The sequence below is a fragment of the Podarcis liolepis genome, assembly GCF_965112155.1.
Source record: "Podarcis liolepis genome assembly, chromosome: 2".
Classification (NCBI taxonomy): domain Eukaryota; kingdom Metazoa; phylum Chordata; class Lepidosauria; order Squamata; family Lacertidae; genus Podarcis; species Podarcis liolepis.
Genome location: NC_139555.1, coordinates 49,696,919 through 49,713,744, shown reverse-complemented (window position 1 = coordinate 49,713,744; position 16,826 = coordinate 49,696,919). Strand labels below are relative to the sequence as shown.

Genomic DNA, 16,826 nt, shown 5'->3' with positions numbered 1-16,826 from the left:
CCCACATTCAATCCCTGGTATATCCAAGGCAGGGCCAAGGGGGGCGGGGGAATCCCTGCCTGAAATTCCTGGACAGCTGATGCCAGTCAGTGTTAAGTACACTGAGCTAGATGGAACCAATGGTCTGACTCAGCATAAGGCAGCTTCGTAGGTTTCATGCTGAAACATAGGTAATTAAGGCCAGAAAGTAAAAGGAATTAACCAGAAACAACCAGATGTCAATGATAATGGTAGCTGAGCATCAAACAAAATGCAACTCGAGGATCAGAGGTGGGGATGGGAATAATATCTGCACTGATAGATCCTAAAAATGCAAACAGGCAGAGAACTAAACAAGAGAGACTAGACACAATGCATTTCCACTGTTTGCCACAAAGATTTTGAATACAAAGCTTTTAGTTATTTATTTATTTTCATCCACCCAGTCATTCAATAAATATACCGCCCTTCATCCAAAGATCACAGGATGGCTTACAGTATAAAAAGCTACACTGTAGACTGCACAATACAGCAATGCTGTTTTCTATAACATTCTAATTAGTTTCTTGGATAAGCTGGATGTACTGTTGATTCCTTCCGCGCCCCCCCCCCACTGGTACTACCATCATGTCCCGAGTACAAAATAATTCCAGCTAAAACCTTATATTCATTTTTCATATGGTCTAGTGCTCATCTGAAGACTGCAAAAACAAAAACAAGCCATGCTTCGCCTGCCTGTCCCCTTAATATTCTTCTGTGGGCCCCTTCTCCAGTTTTCAGAGAATGACTGGAAGTGGGGAGGCAGAAAAAGGTCCTCCTTTCCTTCCGCACTGCAGACAAGCTCTAGATTTTCTCTACACCCCTTTTCCAGCAAATCTGGGCCACATCCACAGCATACAGATCTGCAGCAGCAGATCTGGGCCACATCCACAGCATACATTTAAAGCACTATTATGCCACTTTAAGCAGTCAAGGCTTCCCATCCCAGCATACTTAACAAACTACAGCTCCCAGAACTCTTTGATCCTGGGCGCAGTAATTTAAGTGTGGTGAGAGCTAATAAGAGTCTTATAACTCTTCTAATAATTCTTCTCTCACAGAGTGATAATTCTCAAGAATTTCCTCTTCTCAGGGAATTGTAGCTGTGTGAGGGGGTTCCTAACAATTCTCAGCACCCATAAAAAATTACAGTTCCCAGAAGCCATGCCTGCTTAACGTGGCATCATGGCGCTTTAAAATATATTGTGTTGATGTGGTCTTGCTTTGGGGTTTGATTTTCTTTTTGGATTTTCCCAGGATTGGGAAACTGAGTGATTGAGATTGCTCAGAAAGGGGAGGAGGTTGGGATGAGTTCTAGTTGAGGGTAATGTCATATGAACAATGCCCAGAAATCTTGGATTCAGCTTCAGACTCACAGTCAAACCCAGTATTTCTGTTCTACACATACTAAGTGCCATACTCAAGAAAGCCCTTTAAAATGACTTCTGCTGACGTGGTAAGTTTTCATTTTTCCTAGATAAGTGCCATTTAACCAAAAATGGTTCCCCATTTTTGAGCTAGCACAGTCCCCAGGTGAGGACTATTCCACAAAAATGGATCACATCACAATATTCTTTTTGCCCTTTGTGGGCTTCCCCTGAGGACCAAGTCTAGGGACAAATACTGGAAGCAGCAGCAAAATGCAAAACCACATTTTTCTATAAAGGTGGAAACAGAAGGATGTGGGGATTCTTGAGGACAAGGCATCAGATGAAAGATATTGATGGTGCGACTGAGCATTCAGCCAAAATGGGAAGTTTGAATATCTCTCTCATACACACCCCCAATCATTTTTTTCCCCAGGGGGAATAGAAATGGAACAAATGTGTTCATCTGTTGGTGCAAGGCAGGTATCCGAGAGAAGAGACAGCAAGTCTATATTGTCATGATAAGAGGGATGTATTCCTCCTCACTCCAGCCAGAGGAAGGGGGATGACAGTTGTTTGTGCTCACTGGCATCACCACAGAGCCAATCAAGTTTTGAAACATCACTCTGTCACCAAGGTCAACCCTATCGTTACCCTGACTTTGAAGAGGGGAGATATGAGACTATTGTTTAGTGAACCAGGCAAACACTCTGTTTTGCACTGCTGTCTATCAGACCACCTGCCAAGAGAAGACAAACAGACAGGGGGTGTCAGTCCAGTTGTCTTTGCAATGGAGAAATGTTCCATCCCCAGTGCTGGGCCAAGACGTTTTGCTGGCTGAAGGAGAGACCAAACAGACTTCTCTCTGCCCACATGGTGCCACCCTATGGCAAATGCTTTAAGAAGCCTTTCTGCATGATTCAGAAACCAAATCCTTGTCTTCATCAATCACTTCCCATTGTGCTACCTGAAGCAGGTCACTTGGCTCATGATGGGGTCACATTGTGAAGAAACCTTTTTATAAATGCATCCAAGGAGAGAGGGAGCGCCTCTGAACAACCACAAATAAACATGAAAGAAACCCTTTTTTTGCCCTGAAATAGTTCACTTGCAAAATCTGGCACAGTTTGAGGACTACCATAGTAAGGGCAACAAGTCTAATTAAAAATATCATAATGCAAGTCAATGACAGACTTTCCTCCTTTCTTATCATATTTGCAAGGATATGCAATTTTAAAAATAATAACGATACAGTAATTAATAATGATAATAATCATGCACTTACCAGTCTTGAGAAGAGTAGGGCTGTCTTCCTGGAGGCAGATGAGCAATAGTAGGAGCAGAAGTGGCTTCCTTCTGTCTGGGTCTAACCAGTGTTCACACACTAGAGAATGCTTTTCTTCAAAACTTCCAACTATCTATCTATCTATCTATTATTATTATTATTATTATTATTATTATTATTATTATTATTCAGTGGTAAGGATTGCTGTTTTACCTGTGAGGCTTATTACATGACTATGCTGGTCCAAGAGCATACTGAATGAAACAGGGAGATGGTGGCAGATGATCTATGCCTATACAGGAGACTGGGCACATTTAAGTCAAGTCAAGAGTGTTTATTTTGAGCACTGTGGAGTTCAAACCAGCAGCACCCATTAGGCACAAGGACCTCTGTCTCTATCAGGACTGCTGGCTGGAAGAGAGAACTGCATACAGTTCAAGCTACACGCACACAACAGCACAGAATCCTTATGGCTTAGGAAATCGGGTGACACCACAGGGCTCATCAAACCCCATTGTCCCATATAAAGTTCCCAAAGACCTTTAGTCTGGATTCACTTGTCTGCCATTGAGCATTGGCGGCAATGATCTTGTAAAGAGTCTCAAAGTATCTATTGTGGAAGTCAAGGAATAACAAGTGTTTTTAAAATCTGAAACTTCTTTACTTTGGACTTTTGCTGCTTTTTTGGTAACCATCAAGTCTAAATGGACACCCAGGGACTTAAGTGTAATGACATTTACAGAGGGTTGCAATTTAAAAACCCTACAGTGAGGCTATGTTGGATAGCTGAAATGGTGGGATTCCTACGGTGTGTTGCTTTTTTCATCCCATTGTGCTGAATGCTAAGAACCCTGGGATAGTTAGACTTAGGATGTTTCTCAGAGATACAGATATTAGAAATTGTCCTCATATCTTTAAACAGGGGAATGGGGCTGGCTTGCCTGCATTATTATTATATTTGTGGGGTACATTTTTTCATTAATCTGCATGTGACCACACCAAACCAGAGATTTCACACAGTATACACTGAAAAAGGTGGTGCAAAGTAGTCATATTCAGTTTGCAATACACAAGATAAATTTCTACAACTGGAAATCTCAGGATGCAATACTTTGTGTGCATATTGGGCAGTAAGACCCACTGAAATCAGTGGGGATTGATCCCAAATATGAATGCATAGGATTGTGCTGCCATTGTTTTAAAAAGCACATCAAACCTGGAATAAAGAAAATCTCCCTTGTGCAATTTGCAATCAACCCATTCAATATGACCTTGATGTATAAAAGCAATCCACACCCAGATGCAGGGGAGAACAAACCAGACCAAACCATGTCAAGACCATCTCCCTTTAGGGAGAAAAGTTCCCTTAAACTGGACAAAAGTGCTAACTGATTTCTGGATACAAAAGAGAACTGTACAGAAATGATTTGTGGTTAAGCAGAAACAAGGAACAGTCACATTTTGAGGGCGGGGAAACCAGAGGAGATGCTTCCTGTAGGAACCCTGGGCAGTTCCTGCTGCCCCCTGCAGAAGAGATCCAGTTTTCTATACAGTGTTAAATGTGAATTCTTTCCACCATCCCTGACCACGCTAGAGAGAGAGGAGCAAAAAGGAGATGAACCCTGAAACAAAAGAAGTTTAAAATCCATGGTGGTAGAAAGGTATGACAGCTGGCTCAATGAACTGATTTCGATGCCAAAATGAATGACAAGCTGCTCGTTGCTAGCGGGCGTTCAGAGCAGCGAGGGTCATGTAGGAAGCAAGGCATGCCTATTCCACAGCAGTCATATATAATGGTTGACAGGAGCAACAATGTTCTTGGCCTGATGGTTAGTGGAAGGCAACCACTTCTTCAACCGGTTCACAAAGTAAGCTTTTCAGTGTATGACCTGTTAACTTGCCACTCACTAAAGCAAAGGGCCATAAGGAACTCTTAGAAAGAACTGATCTTAAAGGGATGGGTCTTATGGGAAAGCCAGAAGCAGAGCCACCAGCATTATATAGACATATAATGTATAGATGTGCAGTACAGCTGCACACTAGAAAAGTAACTTGGAATTAGGGTCTCTGTGCCAAATGGCATGTGATCCCGACTTTCCAGATAAACACCTAAAGAATATGGAAAACAAGCACTATTCAAATGAATAATAGAAAAGCCACCACTGAACTCAGCGGGGCTTAGATTGTGTTGCTACAGTTTTTACTGTGAATTTGATGATAGCATCATCGGCATTTCAGTGGCTTACGGAGCCTGGGGCTGTGCAAACTTTGAAGATGACAGTCTAACCTTGTTAACAGGCTGCGACAGCTTGAAGAAGGCTTACTTTGGTTCCTTATATCCCCAAACTGCACATTTCACCAAATAGACCAATCCTGACTTACCTGCAAAAAGAAAAAAGAGAAAGAGAAAACACCAAGTTGTTTGATTGGATTATTGCTCACATGCTTCAGCAGAAATGTGTGTTGGCAAGGACTAAAAAATAAATAATGATTCTTGAGAAAAACAAAATCACAGCAGCGTGAGCTAAGACAATTTCAATGTGTCTGATGATTTATTTATTTAGAGGGTTCTCCCCCCCCCCTCTCTCTCCATTTGAATAACTGCAATAGCCTTTTCATCCTGGTAATTTCATTTTAAAAGGATGTGCTGTTAAATGGTAATCTATAATGCGTTCCACTTTTCCACTCCAGATTTTCTTCTGCCAATATGATCTGGTGGTCTGTTTTGAAACAGTCCATTTAATTTCTTTCTCTACTGAGACAATGTGGTTTGCAAAATGTTCATTGAAAAATGACTCTGTAGGGATAAACATCTCTAACAGCATGTGGCTGTCCCCTTTGTTCAATTTTAATTTCTTTTTTTGAGGGGCAGACAAGACAATCTGTCTGCCACCATGAAGCTGATATCCTTAAACAGGAAATGAATTCTTGATCATGCTCAACAAACATAACAAGAGGAGTAAGTTTGGCTTTAATATTACATCTCTATAAAATCAATCTCAAAAGTGTTGACATTCGACTATAAAAGTGGAGTGGAGGGACAGAGAGAGAGGGAGAGAATATTAAAGAGATGCATCTCTTGTGCTCTAACCAAATTGAAGTATATTCATTACAAGCAATTTAATAAAACAAGCACTGGGTGTTATCACAGCATGTATGAACCCAAAAATCATGGTCCTCCATGTTTCCATGTTGCCACTTGTAACTAAACACACTGGAAGAGACAATGCAGAGTGTCTGTTTTGCCTGCAAAAGGTGCCAGCTTGAATCCCAAATGGTATCTCCAGGTACAGCTGGGAGAGACTACAGGCAACTTCCCATTTATGTGGATGTTATGTTCCAAGGCACTGCACATATCAGTGAAATCACGTATATTTGAAACACCACTAGAAAAGCTGCACCCCACCCCACCCCAACCCCACCCCTTTCTGTGACGTTTCTGTGATGGCGCAGTCACACACATTTGAATGTGTGTAAATGGGGGAGGGGGTTGCCTGTACTAGCCAAAATCCTGGAGAGACACTGTCAGTCACTGTTGCCAGTACTGAGCTAGATGGACCAATAGCCTGACTCCATATATGGCAGCATCCTACCGTCCCAACAGATTGCATTTTCAAAATCATTCTGGGGAATCGACTACCAGTATGTACAGCAGAAAAGGGAAAAGGGGGACAACTTAAATTAGAAATGTGCAGCTTTTTAAAGAAAGCGGCAGTCATTTCAGATATGGGAAAATGAAAGATGATCAACCCTTATTTGCAAATATTGCAACCAAATTAAGCAACAATGCAATCTCAACACTGATCATTAGCGAAAACTCAGATTACCCTTTTTAAAAAGGCCTGGTGACAATCAGACAGATTTTACAAGGACTATCCACCAACTGGCAATCCTAGTGCTCCAAGGATATCACTGAGAAAGCAACGCTTCTGGCAACGGTAAGTGTGGGACAGAATAATGATCCACCACTGGTTCTCTTTGGAGGCTTGTTGTTTGTTTATTCTGCTTTAGAACAACTGAGAATCACAGCTGGAGAAAAGAGGAGAAGATGCTAGACATTATTACTTGTTTTGATTGGCACTAAGTGCCAAATTTCCTTTGGTCACTTTGAAAAGTTCAGTCACAGCTAGGAGTTAAGCATTCACATACACACACAACCATTGAGCTGCCCCAAATATACACCTCAAGGTTTTCTATGAAACCTTTGGCAATTCCTAGAATAAGTAGGTGTGACTGAAAGGTGTCAGAGCACATTTTCCACATATACAGAAAAAGCAAGATACAGTTGTTACGTATTGGATCAATTTTTAAAATAGTAAATGAAACTGATAACTAAAACAGGAAAATCTTAGACTTGGGTGGTTCTAGCTGTCCATTTAAGAATGTGCATCACATTCCTCCAGAGGTTCATCTCCTGCAATGGATGATCTTCCTCCTTCCTTAGGGGTGCATGCTTGCCCTATGTTGCTGTTCCAGGACAGTCCACGTGGGCCTCGAGTTGCTATACCTTCTCTTCCAGCAAGGCAACCAGCTCGCAATTGCTGCAGATATAGTTTTTCACATTCTCAGGCAGGAAGATAAACATGGCACAAGTGTTGCAGGTCACTGCAGCAGGACCCTTGTCATCCAAGTCTCTTGGTCCTATGTACATTGTGAGACAGCATGTCGGGCCTCCCCTTCAAGCTCCCCCACTAAATGCCATCACAAACACTCCTGTTTACAAGTCCTGATCATGACCTCACAGAAGCTGCAATCAGCTAAGTATGACCGCTGCTGGCTGCTAATTCCTCCCTCAACTCAATTCCTTGCTTAGCCTGGCTGCCTCTCAGCAGCAGCCCCTCCACTTAACATCCGTGCATAGAACACTGACGTTCACCTCTGTTTACATAGGTGAGCATGTGTTGGTGCCAACTGCCACACATGACTTCCAGAGTGAGACAAGTGGCACAGTCCCACTCACCTTTATTCAATTAAACCCTTAGACTCATAAAACACACCATGTCTAGATGGATGCCCTCGCCTCACCACCACCTATGTTTCCATGGATAACTGACTCTTACTCTCTTCTCCCATCTTTTCTCTTTCATCTCAGAACTGTCCAGAATTTCCTTGTACTCGCATTAGTGCCAATGCCCTGTTATACTGATTATAGTGGTGTTTCACTATAATAAAAGAAAATGAATTAATGAGAAGCCAGTAATTAAAGCCCATTCCATGGGGAACAGGAACTAACTAATTAAGGCTCATTTAAAGGACAATTCATCACCAATGACCCCTGCTGAAATGGAAGCAATTAAAAGCAGAACCTATAAGGAGGGAGCTTCTAATTAAAGTTGTAAAAGGCTCTTTGCTGAATGTGACTTGCTTCTGAATTACCTTATAGAAGGATATTAGTCATTGGGTCATACACTGCCAGGCTAGGTAGTGCTATACAATGTACCACATGGAACTATAGTTTTATTCCTCTTTCAGCTGACTATCCAAAAGCAATGCTAGAGGCTCATGATGTAAAAGCCATCTTAGGCTCAGTGTGACAGTCACTTGAATGTATTTTCAATGTGACAGCCACTTGAAAATACAACTGCCTGACAAAGACAGGTCTAAACGGCATCCTGTCTGGGTAAGCTGGTCTCCAAATGGTTTTGTCAAGGTTCGGCATGCTAACACAAACCAGGGTGAAAAAAAGGCTGCATTCTTGTTTTGAAAACCGTAACAGATGTTGTGGGTGAGACACTCCAAGCAAATCACTTGCCATACATTTCCAAGTGGCTACCATGTCCCAGCACACACGTGTGGGAATGGCGCTGTTCCCCCTCTTTGAAATATTCAACATGCATTCCCGGAGTAATAAGATTTTACCACTCCAGAATAATAAAATTCTGCAGCAGAAACTTATTACAGTATGAATATTTTATTAACAGTCAAATTTATTTATAAGCTTCACTAACTTAATAGCTCAAACAGGTGCAGGAGATATAAACCACATTCACTCCAGTTCATTTGACATGAGATGGTAAGCGTAATGCTGCCCTCTGCTGTCTATTCTGGTTCAATAAATGATCAAATATTTTAACATTCCTCTATAAACTTTCCTGCTGCATATATCACATATATAAGCTTGGATAGAACTGCTAACCCTGTCTCATTGGTAGTTTATTTTATACTGTTGTTTTTATATCATTATAATTTTTAATGGTATAGGCTGCCCTGAGTGGTGCATATAAATGCTTTAATAAATACCAAAAATATTCCTGACTTGCGATATGACCCTGCACCATTCCTTTAATGCTTTATGTGGGCTAGCATTGATTCAGCACAAGTAATGCAACACTCTGCCCCCTTCTAATTGAAGGTTCACAGCCTTCCTCTGGGTAGGACCATCTTGTTCTTAGCTTGTGTGAAATGAAGGAGAAAGGAGGCAGCCAGACTCCTGGTTGTTGCTGCTGTTATTTTTTAAAAAAATCACGTTCCAGCCTTAGACAGGAAGAGTAGACAGCCTTGAAAGAACTAAATACATAAAAGGAAAATATGCACTAAATTGGAGATTCTCATTTTCTCCTTCATGGACCACTTGAAAATTGCTGAGGATCCAGGTGGGCCACTAATGCTTTTTTCTGTTCTACAAATCACAGGGTGGGATTCAACACACAAACCCTGCTTCTGCTTGTGCAATGGGGCTTTCCCTCCTCCTCTCCCTGCCCCTGGGATTTGGAGAGCCCCCAGAACAGTGGGGTGGGTGGGTAAGAGGGGGTGATAGTTACATCCAGCAAACTGAAATGCTTGGGCATTTGTAATAACATGATGTTGAATTCCACCCAAAGTGCATAACTTGCACATTAATTATCACAATCTTACCTTTCTAATGCAATGGATAAATATAAATAACAACCTCCTTCTCCAAACCAGTACTGGGGTATGAGAAACACAGGCCTTGGGCTGAGAAAGAGCTATATTTTAAGGAATCTCAGGTTCTGAGCCAGTGCTTTATTACCCTGTTTGAAAATCCAGCCCTGTCCAAAATGGTCTCAATCTCCATTGTCAGACAAAAATAAATCAAGCACAGGGCTATGTAGATACAGTGGTACCTTGGGTTATATACGCTTCAGGTTACAGACTCCACTAACCCAGAAATAGTACCTCGGGTTAAGAACTTTGCTTCAGGATGAGAACAGAAATCGTGCAGCTGCGGCGCAGCAGCAGCAGCAGGAGGCCCCATTAGCTAAAGTGGTGCTTCAGGTTAAGTACAGTTTCAGGTTAAGAACGGACCTCCGGAACGAATTAAGTACATAACCAGAGGTACCACTGTAATTGTGTGATGCTTCTACAACCTTTCCACTGACCACGTGAATATAGCCTGTAGACCACTATTGGTGTGCAGCCCACAGGTTGAGAACCTTCACATTTAATGTGTGGTGTGGAGTAGAGGAGAGGAGAGACATGACTGGCTCGAGTTCACTGCTTTTTGCTTGCTAAAAAGCATTGTGTGAGTGCTCTCATGTTTCAGTGGTAAAATATGGGAGCCTTCAATCTCTGAAGAAGTAAAACAAAAGAAAAGAAAAACAGGTTGAGGACAGTGTTCAGCTGAGTGTGTGCCTGGTACTTGTGGCAGAAGTGAAAATATGCAGCATGACCCCAAAACAGCATTCCCACATGAGCAGATTCAAGAGAGTTCCCTCTAGTTCTGCGCTGCACACACACACACACTTCCACAAACCTACAGAAGAAAGTCTGCAAATAAAATCTGAGCCCCACCATGAATTTGCTATGAGGCCTTCACCTAGCCGTGAGGAACAGCTTTCTCATGGTCCTTAATGTTTTAAATTTGTTGGAAACCACTCAGGATGGCTGCGGCAACCCAGTCAGATGGTTGGCATATATATAAACAAACAAACAAACACAATAATAAGACACATTGGACATCCCCATTTGGCCTGCGAGGCCATTTCAGCCAAGAAATGTCTACCTGGTGTCAGATGTGGGGCAGGTTAAGATGTAGATGGACCCAAAGGGAGGGTGTTTGAGGCACTGCTGATCAACTGATTGGCAGCCTGTTGAAAGTGCGAACAATTAGTTGATCAGCAGTGCATCTGAAGTGCAGGACTCTGCCCACCTGTCAAACTTGACCCATGGAAGGTGGGTGGGTGAGGATCCAGCCTGCTGCTAATTCCAGTCCCCTACCCTGCCTAACTCAAATAATTTTACCTTCAGGCCTCTCTCCTGCCCCACAGTTGTGATTAATGCCTAGCATAGTCTTCCCTCCAGCCTTTCCCACAGAATATGCAGTGTCCTTATACCCCAACAACTTTTTGTACGGTATGTTTAAAACTTGTGCTGGACTCAATACTTCTTTATGGCATATCCATAACAATATATAACGATTCATATGAAATTTCCAAAGGCTGCCTAATGGCATCTGAGAAAGAGCGTTGAGTAGAGCTTTGCTCTGTAGACTTTTAAATACTCTGGTGTTTTAGGTGCTGTAAGTAAACGCTGCTTCTCTAAGCTGGTACTAGCAGCACTGTGAAAGCTCTTATATATCTATCTTGTTCCAAAGGGTCCCTCCAAACCCTTAGGCTTTTTCTGGGGGGTAGTGGCTGCAGAGAGGGAGGAAGGGAAGAATAAGATCCATTGCAATGAGTTGCCTTTTGCTCATATAACCATTAAGTGCAACCTATGAAAATGTTTTCTTACCATTTAAAAGCATTTTCTTTTTCTTTATAAGTGTATCTCCAGAAGACCTGCTCACTGAGCAGGTGAGCAGGTCCTGATTTGTTTGTACAAAACTCATGCAGAGGTTAGACTATGTCCAGTCTTTGCAGAGCATTCATTTTGATTTTTTTTTGCAATTCATACATCATCCGGCCAACCTTTTGTTTGCCTCACACTTTTCAGTACATTTCCCCATCACTTCCCTAACTGCAAAAGTCCATTCTTTAAAGAGGATTTGTTGTGATAGGTCAACATAACACTTTAATTGCACCAACCTGAATTTCTGGTGTGCACTTGAATCCCTTCACCCAAAAAGTGACTGTCTGGAGGCACAAGTGAAATTGCAGGCAAACATGTTACAATGCCATTAAAACTGGATAGGACCACTAGGGTGCCACATAAAGCTCTTCTACTAGGGGGTCACATAAAATCCACCTAGTTGCCTTCACTTTACAGGCTGCTAGGTTGTCAGACTTGCGATAAAGGATGCACTTTCTAGATCCTTAATGACTGTCATTGTCTGGAATTTTCACAAGTGTTTCCTAATTAGGGAAATCATCAGTCATTTCCTTGTTGTGCCCAGAGCCCTCATATTTACCCTGACAGTTATGCCAATTACATCCCACTTTCTTAAGGCCTAATGTAAACAGATGCACTTACTGGCATCTGTTGTCTCATCAACCAAACCTCCACATTCCCTCTATTTTAATTTTAACCACGATTGGTGTTTAGATTTTGTGATTGCAGTTTTATTTTCATTTGTGAAATGGCAAACTGTCACTGAAGACGCACACACAATTTTTCTCTATCTACGGCTTCTAACCTGACAAACGTGTCTGAATCATGTCTGAACACTAGGTGGCAACCAAAACTTACAAACTTCCTTTAAACATCTGGCAAAATAGCTGGTGAAGCTACTTTGATATTGCTTTTATGGGTTAAATCTAGAAATAAAATATCTCCTGGATAAACACACGATAAATGATCTCACAACAGCTAGAATACATTGGTCAACAGAAATAAGGAAATATGGTCAGAGTAGCTATTAATGACAGAACCCCCTGGAATCCAAAATCTGCTAGGTTTGAAATAAAGCAAGGTGAGTGAAACTGTTGCCTCAAATCTAGGGACACATTGTAAGCACTGCCCAAGTTATATACAGCCGTGGGGGGCGAGGAGTTGCAGGTGGCCAACTAGGCAACTGGGAGTGGGCAATTTAATAGCACCTCTAATTCTGCTGAAATGACATGTTGCTCAGCTAAGGAGTCAGAGGCAGAGTTAACAGCTTTATTAAACCAGGTAGAACTGTATTGGACTCTTGGGTCACATGATCCATGCAGAATAGGTAACTGCAGTATTCTGCAGTGGTAGCTCTGCAGTGCAGTAAAGAGCAGGCTAAGAGCTCTTCCTTATTCCGCTATGCTGTCATGGTGGCCCAAAGAGTAAAAGCACCTGAATTTACAGCTAGATTCTCCAGTTTTATTTATTTTAGTATTTATTTGCCAGATTTGTATGGATGCCTCTCACCATATGTTCTCTGGGAAGCTTATAGAACAAATAATGCAGTGTAAAGGTGCAATGCAATGATTGAACAGCTGGAGTAACAACAGCCTTAGAATTTTCTAGCAGCGGAGGTGGGGGTGGGGCGCTAATCAGCATCTAAGATTATAAACCAAAACATAACTTGGACCATGAAAACGTTCTTTAAAGAACATAGTATGTTCAAAAGGCCAAGGTGAATGTTAGCAAAGGTCTTCACTTGGCCCTGAAATAGCCATAAAGATGACATCAGAAAAAGTTGCACTGCCAGACTATTGCATAGCCAGGGTGCCACCACATAGAAGGTCCTCATCATAGTCACCACCTGTATCTCTTCACTTGGTGGAATTGGGACCTCTGGAAAGGAGCTTAAACACTGAGTAATATGCATGGAAGAAGGCAGTCTTCCAGTTAGTGAGAGAATGGACATTCAATTCAGTCTGCATTTAAATACTAACCTACCTAATCTGCACTTTCCAAAACAGTATGCAAAATGAAACACAGCCATCCTTCAAAATTTGCACTTTTCTGAATTTTCCAGTACCGCTCTCTAGTCACGTAATGAGTACAAAAATGCATATATTAATGAAACTAAGGTACAAAAATGCATTAAATTGGGGGAAATTGGTTTGCAAAATATTTGGCAAAATTGCATACAAAAATGTGTCCATAGAATAAATTTACTTTAAAATGTTGATGAATTTTCATGAGGAGTTTATATGTAAATGTGGAGAAGTGAACATAGGGGGGAAAACAAGAAATGGAGAAAAACCAAAATTGACAGATTTGTTCATATCTACTTCCAGGTAGGCAAGTAACAAGCCAGTTTCAAATCAGTTCATTTGAGATCTCTTTTCTCCTTCACTCAAAATTCTAGGACTTTGGGCCATCCCATGAAACTGAATGTTTGGAATATTCAGGACAGATTGAAATATACTTCTCCATACATCACATAGTTAAACTCTGGAATTTGTTCCCATAGGATATAGGGGCTTAAGGTAAAGGTAAAGGTACCCCTGCCCGTACGGGCCAGTCATGTCCGACTCTAGAATTGTGCACCCATCTCACTTAAGAGGCCGGGGGCCAGCGCTGTCCGAAGACAGTTCCGCATCACATGGCCAGCGTGACGAAGCTGCAGCTGGTGAGCCAGCACCAGCGCAGCACACGGAAACGCCATTTACCTTCCCGCTATAAAGCGGTACCTATTTATCTACTTGCACTTAGGGGTGCTTTCGAACTGCTAGGTGGGCAGGAGCTGGGACCGAACGGCGGGAGCTCACCCCACCGCGGGGATTCGAACCGCCGACCATACGACCGGCAAGTCCTAGGCACTGAGGTTTTACCCACAGCGCCACCCGCGTCCCTCTATCCCATAGGATATAGGGGCTTAGACAGCTTTAAAAGAGGACTAGACAAATTCATGGAGAATAAGGCTATTGATTGCAACTGGCCACAGTGGTGAAGTTCTACTTCCACTGTCAAAGCCAGGATCCCCCTGAATACCAATTTGCTAGGAATCACCATTGGAGAGAATGCTGCCTTCTGCTGTGGGCTTCCCCCTAGGTTGGCTATTGTGAGAACAGGATGCTGGACCAGATGGGCTTGTTTCTCGATCCAGCAGGGCTCCTGTTGTGTTCTTATGTACCTTACAAAGCAGAGTTAGGTGGAAGTGTATAGCAGTATCTCTTTACTCAAGAGCTCAGTCTGTATTCCGAATAAAGTATTTGTACAGATCTGCTGAACTGTGTACAGAAAAGCTGGTGCAAGTGCAATATATGAGAAGATAAAAGGACATAAGCTGAAGTGAACAGGAAAGAAAATTCTAAAGGTGGATTTTTGCTCCAAAATTGCACATTTAACTCCTTAGTTACTACACTGCTTATTAAATTTTACTACTGCAATAGTAATAAACAGTAGGTAGTACAGAAAACTGTGTAACTCAGCACTGTCCAGGCCATATTCTAGGCCCCAAAAAGTGGAATACAGAGTATGCCTAATATGTGCTGTTCAGACCACTATAATTTATGCATATGTAACTAAGTACTAGAATATAGTACTAGAATATAGTCACAGATTGCAATCCAGCTAGACACTGGACTATTCATGCAGAGGGACTTCGTTTTTTCTTCTTTTCCTTAACAGCTGCCCTCTTGTCACATTGTGAGCAGCTCTTGAACTTTCCCTCCTTACCTTCACCAGAGTAGCCTGAAATGCTGTGCCTGTGCAATGTGGGTGGGATCTGCAATTCTGAAAAAGCTCTACTTTGTGCCTTCAAAACTGTGCCCATAAATAAATAAAAATGAAGAACAGCTCATGAGTCCCATTGTTCCCACTTTGGAGACTAGCAAACCCCCATAAATATATATTGCTTTCCTTGCTTGCTCTACAATTCATGCTCTGTTCAAACGACACTCCCCAGGCTCTTAATGTGTATGTAATACATGTCTATAACTACAGTAAAAAAAAGTAACATCTATTAAATTCCAGAGAGTACAGAACAGCAGTGACAGAAAGATAAATGTCTCCTGTGACACTTAGTAATGAAGGGGAGGAAGAATCATGGTACTTCTAAACCTCCCTCTTTACATCACCATGGGCTGAGTCTTCCCTCTATATAGCAGTAATTTCAGTTGAATGCTGTGAATTACAAGCAGGGCCTAAACTATGCTGCAGGGCTCAATGTGGATAATACTTTTCCCTTTATATGTAATTTAAAAACAAACCAGACAACCGGGCTAACAGATGACAACGTCCCACGTCTTCAGCTTCTAGCCAACAGTGTAGCTTAATTACAATCCTTAATAGCAAACATAAAATAACCACATGGTTTTCATCTTGAGGAGGGAACAGACATGTTCAACAGCAAACCATGAGAATAAATGTGAATGGACCATGGTAATCACTTTTTACATATGCACCAGATTCTCATGAGCTTCTTCAGATTCAGCTGCAACCTCAAAGTTCTCCAGCTACAGACGGGGGAAATCAACTCTTGCACATTGCTAAGGAAAGTCTAGTGGGAAAGCTCAATGTACTTCTGGTATAGCTAAAACAATGAAGCAGAGTGCTTGGCACAAAGCATATTGGTAGTTCTTGTTTGAGAATCTCAGGGTTATTGTAAACAGACTTGGGGGTGGGGGTGGGGAGATCTGGACAATTCTAGTGGGAAAATGAAAATGACATCTGATATCAATGGCTGATCACGGGGTGGTATGTCTTATCAACAGGGATGAGCCATAATGGTTTAAATGGAATCTCCATATTAAGAGTTTATATATACAGGACCTATAAATACAAGTCCTGGGGACAATCAACGAGGAAAGCCTTTTGCCTTCATGCCCTCCTTATCAGAAGCATCTTGAAAAGGATACCGCTGGAAAATCCTACCCACTACATACCTGAGGAACCAATACAACCCATTTATTGCAGTGGAAAGAAGAGTCACTCAAATTTACGTATTTTCTTTACTTGCACAGGATGCCATGATGAATATAGATTTGATTTTATATATCTGGAGAGCCTTTTGATTTTAAACTTCAGCATCAATAGTCTGGCCTTATACATCCTGCAACTGACTTCTTAGTGCATAATTTCCCAAGTGTATATGCTAGTGAACTACCAGCTGCTTTCCATAAAAAAGAACATTTTAACAACTGCATCTGCCAGTCTACCTGTGGAGAGTAAGCATATGGACTACTTCTAAACTTTGCTACAGCCCCGTGGAATTTTATTTATTATGCCATGATTCGAGAATTCTTTGGGTTATATTCTTTTAATCTGAATGCATTTCTCCCTTATGTCTTACTTCATGCTGTCAGAGCTCTGGAGTTTGGTATACAGTGGTGCCCCGCAAGACGAATGCCTCACTAGACAGAAAACTCGCTAGACGAAAGAGTTTTCCGTTTTGG

The 16,826-nt window shown here is 41.8% G+C and overlaps 1 protein-coding gene across 11 annotated transcripts in view; it reads right to left on the bottom strand.

Moving 5' to 3' along the window:
* Positions 1 to 16,826, bottom strand: part of KCNIP1 (potassium voltage-gated channel interacting protein 1) — a 565,439-nt gene that overhangs the window by 160,200 nt on the left and 388,413 nt on the right. The window contains exon 1 of one of the 11 annotated variants that reach the window (XM_083482870.1): positions 4,958 to 5,052. The exons of the other annotated variants lie outside the window; for them this stretch is intronic. The gene's annotated coding sequence lies outside the window, so the exon portion shown is untranslated. Of the gene's footprint in view, positions 1 to 4,957; positions 5,053 to 16,826 lie in introns of those variants that run through there. 11 annotated transcript variants of the gene reach the window in all.